The 6,000-nt window shown below is 46.0% G+C and overlaps 1 protein-coding gene and 1 non-coding gene across 5 annotated transcripts in view; both read left to right on the top strand.

The window, feature by feature from the left end:
- Window positions 1-2,282: 2,282 nt before the first annotated feature.
- LOC138434826 (U6 spliceosomal RNA) lies at window positions 2,283-2,386 on the top strand. Its single transcript, XR_011254904.1, has one exon. It is a non-coding gene; the product is annotated as a U6 spliceosomal RNA (small nuclear RNA).
- A 1,679-nt stretch (window positions 2,387-4,065) lies between these two features.
- OCA2 (OCA2 melanosomal transmembrane protein) overlaps window positions 4,066-6,000 on the top strand; it is a 343,267-nt gene continuing 341,332 nt past the window's right edge. For 2 of the 4 annotated variants that reach the window (XR_011254446.1, XM_069576815.1), the window contains exon 1: window positions 4,066-4,229. The gene's annotated coding sequence lies outside the window, so the exon portion shown is untranslated. The remainder of the gene's footprint in view (window positions 4,230-6,000) is intronic. The other 2 variants (XR_011254445.1, XM_069576816.1) reach the window with 2 other exon arrangements.

The following is a 6,000-nucleotide window of genomic DNA, read 5'->3' as shown; positions in this document are numbered from 1 at the left end:
GTTCAAACTCATATTGTTCCAGGGTACACAGTACCATGTACTTCAAAATACACACTGTTGGCCTTTGTGTCGGATTCCAATGATGCTACTCTTTGCTGAGAAAACTTAGAGGCCTCTTATTTTGGAATTTCCTGAGCCATCCAGGAAAAGTGTGACTTTATGGTGATATCTTGGTAAAATCACCATGTATTTCCTAAACTGTCCCCAGCCACTCTGGCTGAAGAAATCCAGCCCCCATTCACAGGGAAGCAGGGCCATATGAATTACACTACGGGTTTCTAGTGATGCTTCTGTATCCAATTCTTGTCCCCAGTTGCCAAGAAGGGAACCCCCATCGGGACCTGGTTTCAGCAACCAAGAGGGAGGCTTGGCAATAAATCAGGATCCGAGATAGCTCATGGTTTGGTCCAACATGGTACATGGCCTTGGAGACTCCCCTGTTCTGAGGGACCTTCACTACCATGTGGGTTTGCCAATTCCTTGCAAGGGTGAGATTTCTTCCATAATTTAGGCCATGCAAGTTCACCCCTGGAGCAGGAATAGGGGTGATTTCACTACAAATGTTTAGCGGCTACTCAAGAGACATAGACTAGGCAGGCTTGGGGTCAGCATGTAGATGCTGGGAACATGGGCATGAGTCATGGAGAGCCATGTGGTAGCCACAATTGCCCTGCTGGTGCGTCGTGACCCTTCTCTGTTCAGGTTGGCACTCACAGTCAGCCTCCCACTGTATGGAGACCAGTCAGTAAGGGCAGGGCAGCCTGGAACCTTCTGTCTGCCCCAGATGCCTACACATTCATGCTCTGGGGCCCCCTTACCACTTTCCCATGTAACAGAGTTCTCAAAGTGCTGGAGGAAGACTTGGCCAAGGTGGCCTCCACTCCACGTGAATAGGGTTGTTGCTGTGTCCACACTGGCTGCAAGTGGCAGTCTGAATAGAGACAACTACTAATGTGGCACTTGGCCTTCTCTTGGGGAGGCTGGGGTCTCTAGCTGGTGTGCCAGCACTGGTACTGCTCTGTGGCAGTGCCCACTGTGCTCTGGGAGGCCTGGCGACCCTGCATCCTTGGTCCTCGCTCCTGGGCAGCCCCCACCACACCCTGCTTTGTACAGTTCAGTTTGGTTCAGTGACTCAGTCGTGTCTGCCTCTTTGCAACTCCATGGACTGCAGCAGGCCAGGCCTCCCTGTCCAACACCAACTCCCGGAGGTTACTCAAACTCATGTCCATTGAGTCGGTGATGCCATCCAATCACCTCACCCTCTGTCATCTTCTTCTCCTCCTGCCCTCAATCTTTCCCAGCATCAGGGTCTTTTCAAACAAGTCAGCTCTTCACATCAGGTAGCCAAAGTATTGGAGTTTCAGCTTCAACCTCAGTCCTTCCAATGAATACCCAGGACTGATCTCCTTTCGGATGGACTGGTTGGATCCCCTTGCAATCCAAGGGACTCTTCTTCAACACCACAGTTCAAAAGCATTGATTCTACAGCATATGTATTATAAGTTTATACCTTCGAATACCTAGTGTAACTGGGCTTCATGGTTCTCTCAGAAAGGCTTGGAGAGGAAACTCTTACAAGCATATCTTTTTGAGTTCTGCCTATTACATTGTAGGTGAGCCAAGAGCTTTGGACTTCCTGCAGTGCCTAGTAGATTAAAGCCCCTGTGGGGCTTCCCAGTCCGCAGCAAGCCTGTGTGTCTGTGTGTGTGTGTGTGCCTGTGTGTTTGTGCCTATACATGTGTCTGTGTGTTGGGGTGTGTGTAGTTATTTATGTTTCTCTCTGTGTGCCTGTGTATATTTTTGTGTGTGCTTCTGCATCTCTGTGTGTGTAATGTCTGTGATATGTGTGTGTATATGTTTGTGTCTCTGTGAATAGTTTACCTGTCTCGGTGTGTCTGTTTGCATTTCCTTATGTGTCCGTGTGTGTCCAAGTGTGCATCTGTATGTGGGTGTGTTGTTTGTGTGTGTGTTGTATGATACAGTACTTTCCACAAGTGTAACCTTCACAGCCCTAGGCTGGAGGCAGGAAACCATAAGAAAATAGGATGAATGCTGATCAGGTTTGCCAGCTGTAGTAGAGAACTCTTAAAGAGTAGAACAGAAAAACGTTGGCAGAATATTTACTAATTTCACATTTTCCCAATTCTTGTTCATAGGGAAAAAACTGTTACAAGTATCAGTATTTGGCTACCTTCTATCAAGCAGAGCTGTATGGGGCACAGTAAGTGCTGGCTGCACCTAGTGTTCAGAGAGGGCTCTGCCCCTGGCACTCATTTTGGCACATACTAAAATTGGAACACTTACCAAAATTGGAACCATGCAGAGAAGATTATCATGGCCCCTGAGCAAGGATGACATGTAAATTCGTGAAGCGTTTTGTATTTTCAAAACTCTTAGAGGAAACCATAGGCAGAACACTCTTTGACATAAATTGCAGCAAGATCTTTTTTGACCCACATCCTAGAGTAATGAAAATAAGAACAAAAGAAACAAATGGGACCTAATTAAGCTTAAAACCTTTTGCACAGCAAAGGAAAAAAGCCATAAACAAAGCAAAAAGACAACTGTCAGAATGGAAGAAATATTTGCAAACAAAACAACTGACAAAGAATTAAACTGCAAAATATACAAACAGTCCATGCAACTCATCAGAAAAACAACAACCCAGTCAAAAAATGGGTGGAAGACCAAAACAGACATTTCTCCAAAGAAGAAGAAATACAGAAACACAAACATATGGATGGCCGACAAGTACATAAAAAAATGCTCAACATGACTCATTAGAGAAATACAAATCAAAACTACAATGAGGTATCACTTCATACCAGTCAGAATGGCCATTATCATAAAATTTACAAAGAATAAATGCTGGAGAGGGTTTGAAGAAACGGAACCCTCTTACATTGTTGGTGGGAATGTAAATCGGTATAGCTGCAATGGAGAACGGTATGGAGTTAACTTAAAAAACTAAAAATGGAACTACCATATGACTCAGCAATCCCACTACTGGACATATACCCAGAGTAAAGCATAATTCAAAAAGATACTTGTACCCCAAGGTTCATCACGGCACTATTTACAATAGACAGGACATGGAATGTCCATCAACAGAGGAATGGATAAAGTAGATGTGGTAGAAATATACCATGAAAGATTCCTTGAGACTGTCATACAGAATGAAGTAAGCAGAAAGAGAAAAATCAAATACTGTATGATAAAGATGATCTGCAAAGCAGAAATAGAGACAAAGGTGTAGAGAGCAAACATCTGGATACCAAGGGGGAAGGGAGTGGGTGGGGAGGATGAATTGGGAGCTTGGGGTTGAGAAATATATATCTCTATATATAATGTATAAAATAGATAACCAATGAGGACCTGCTGTACAGCACAGGGAAATCTACTCAGTGCTCTTTGGTGACCTAAATAGGAAGGAAATCCCCCAAAGATAGGATATATATATGTTCAGTTCAGTTCAGTTCAGTTCAGTCGCTCAGTTGTGTCTGACTCTCTGCGACCCCATGAATCGCAGCACGCCAGGCCTCCCTGTCCATCACCAACTCCCGGAGTTCACCCAGACTCAGGTCCATCGAGTCCGTGATGCCATCCAACCATCTCATCCTAGCTGATTCATTTTGCTGCACAGCAGAAACTAACAAAACATTGTAAAGCAACTATACTCCAATTAAAAAAGAGAGCGAGCTCTGGTCTCTGACCAGGAGCATCTTTTGTTCATTTCTTTTTTATTAAAAAATTTTTAATATTTTTAAATGTATTTTTTAAATCTAAGGATAATTGCTTTACAGAATTGCGTTGGTTTCTGCCAAACATCAACTTGAATCAGTCATAGGTATACATTATGTCCGCACCCTCTTGAACCTCCCTCTCACCTCCCACTCCATCCCACCCCTCTAGGTTTGTTACAGATCCTGGGTTTGAGTTCCCTGAGTCGTACAGCAAATTGTCAATGGCTATCTATTTTACATATTGTCTTCAATTTTTGACGGTCTGTTGCAGCTGCTAGGGTAAGGGAGCAGGGGCGGGAGCAGCGAGGGGGTGGAGTGGTTGGGGGAGGAGGGGATGCCCTCGTGACGTCTGTGGGTGTGGCCAGGCCAGCAGGAGGACGGTGGAGCAGCTGGGCGCTCGCCTGCCTCCCAGGACTACCTCCATCGTCATTCAGCGTTCTCATCTTCAACTGCAAACTTGCTTCTGGAAGAAGATCAAGTCTTCAGGTTAGTTGGGAGAGAGGAGATGAAGAGCTAACCTGTTCTAGGGAGCAGGCGGGGTTTTAATAAGCCTGTGCTGAATTGTTGCTTTTAGGAACAAGGAAAATTCCTCTCAGGGAAAATGTGCAAAGTCTAAGACTGAATAGCTGGTATGAGCACTCGGGCTTGACCACAACAAGTTATTTTCTGGATATAATGGCTCATTGGGAGGCAAGTTCCCAAGACAAAGGGCGTCCCCAGCCCGGGAGGGCCGTGGGGATACGGAGGAGGAGAATTTGGAACAGTTCAGGCAGCAAATGTTCTGCCTGAACTGAGGAATGGCATCTGCTCTCACCGCTGACTTAATCCACGTGAACATTAGTCAGGCGTTTTTGTGGAATGGAATGCGCCAGGGTGAAAACCTTAAATCCCTCAGAGCTGCTTCTCTGCACTCTGACCACACACAGTGGAGTAAATGAATTTAAGCTTGCCCACTCTTTCCAAAGAACGGATGTCAAGCACAAGCATCCCTGGGTGTGGATGTGCTTGGGTTTGACAGGGTAGGTATCTGGAGCTCCTACCACACTGACCTGGCTACCTGTGAAGCTACCCAAGGAAAATGTTTGAGCACTGATTTAAGGAATGTGATAACTCTACAGCCTGCAGTGATTTTGAGGAAGAGCCAACAGGAGGCTGTGAGCAGGGTGGGCAGCTTCTATATCCTTGTGTTTACAAGGCGGTCCTTTGTAACCTAAATCATCTAGGAAATGCCATCCCTGAGGTGTGCGTGTAAGGGGTGAGCATGGGGTCTGCTGCCTGGGAGATTGAATATGTCTAGGGATCCTTGTGCTGTGCTGTGCTTAGTCGTTCGGTGTGTCTGATTCCATGTGAACCCATGGACTGTAGCTGCCAGGCTCCTCTGTCCATGGGGATTCTCCAGGCAAGAATACTGGAGCGGTTTGCCATGCCCTCCTCCAGGGGATCTTCTCAAATCAGGGGTCGAACCCAGGTCTCCCAGATTGCAGGCAGATTCTTTACCACCTGAGCCATCAGGGAAGCCCTCTCACATAATTGCTATTAAGGATTAAATCTCAGGTTAGTTGGGAGAGAGGAGATGAGGAGCTAACCTGTTCTAGGGAGCAGGCGGGGTTTTAATAAGCCTGTGCTGAATTGTTGCTTTTAGGAACAAGGAAAATTCCTCTCAGAGAAAATGTGCAAAGTCTAAGACTGAATAGCTGGTATGAGCACGCGGGCTTGACACCACAGCAAGTTATTTTCTGGATATAATGGCTCATTGGGAGGCAAGTTCCCAAGACAAAGGGCGTCCCCAGCCCGGGAGGGCTGTGGGGATATGGAGGAGGAGGATTTGGAACAGTTCAGGCAGCAAATGTTCTGCCTGAACTATGGGATGACATCTGCTCTCACCGCTGACTCAACCCACGTAAACACTAGTCAGATGAGAGCTCTAGGTAAACTGTAACTCTGAGTTTAGTCGCTTTGTGATCCTATGGAATGTAGCCTGCCAGGCTCCTCTGTTCATGGGGATTCTCCAGGCAAGAATACTGGGGTGGATTGCCATGCCCTCCTCCAGGGGATCTTCTCAACTCAGGGATTGAACCCAGGTCTCTCGCATTGCATGCAGATTCTTTACCATCTGAGCCAAACTGTAAAGGATTGCACAAAAACTACCTCTTATTGCAGATTTAGTTTACAAATGCTTGAGTGTCATTGTTCAAATCAGGTATAATGTGAGGGTGATTTAGGAATATAAAGATTTATGGCACTGATGAAAAGCAAA

Source organism: Ovis canadensis, chromosome 2 (genome assembly GCF_042477335.2).
Source record: "Ovis canadensis isolate MfBH-ARS-UI-01 breed Bighorn chromosome 2, ARS-UI_OviCan_v2, whole genome shotgun sequence".
Classification (NCBI taxonomy): Eukaryota; Metazoa; Chordata; class Mammalia; order Artiodactyla; family Bovidae; genus Ovis; species Ovis canadensis.
This window is presented reverse-complemented; position numbering and strand designations above follow the sequence as displayed.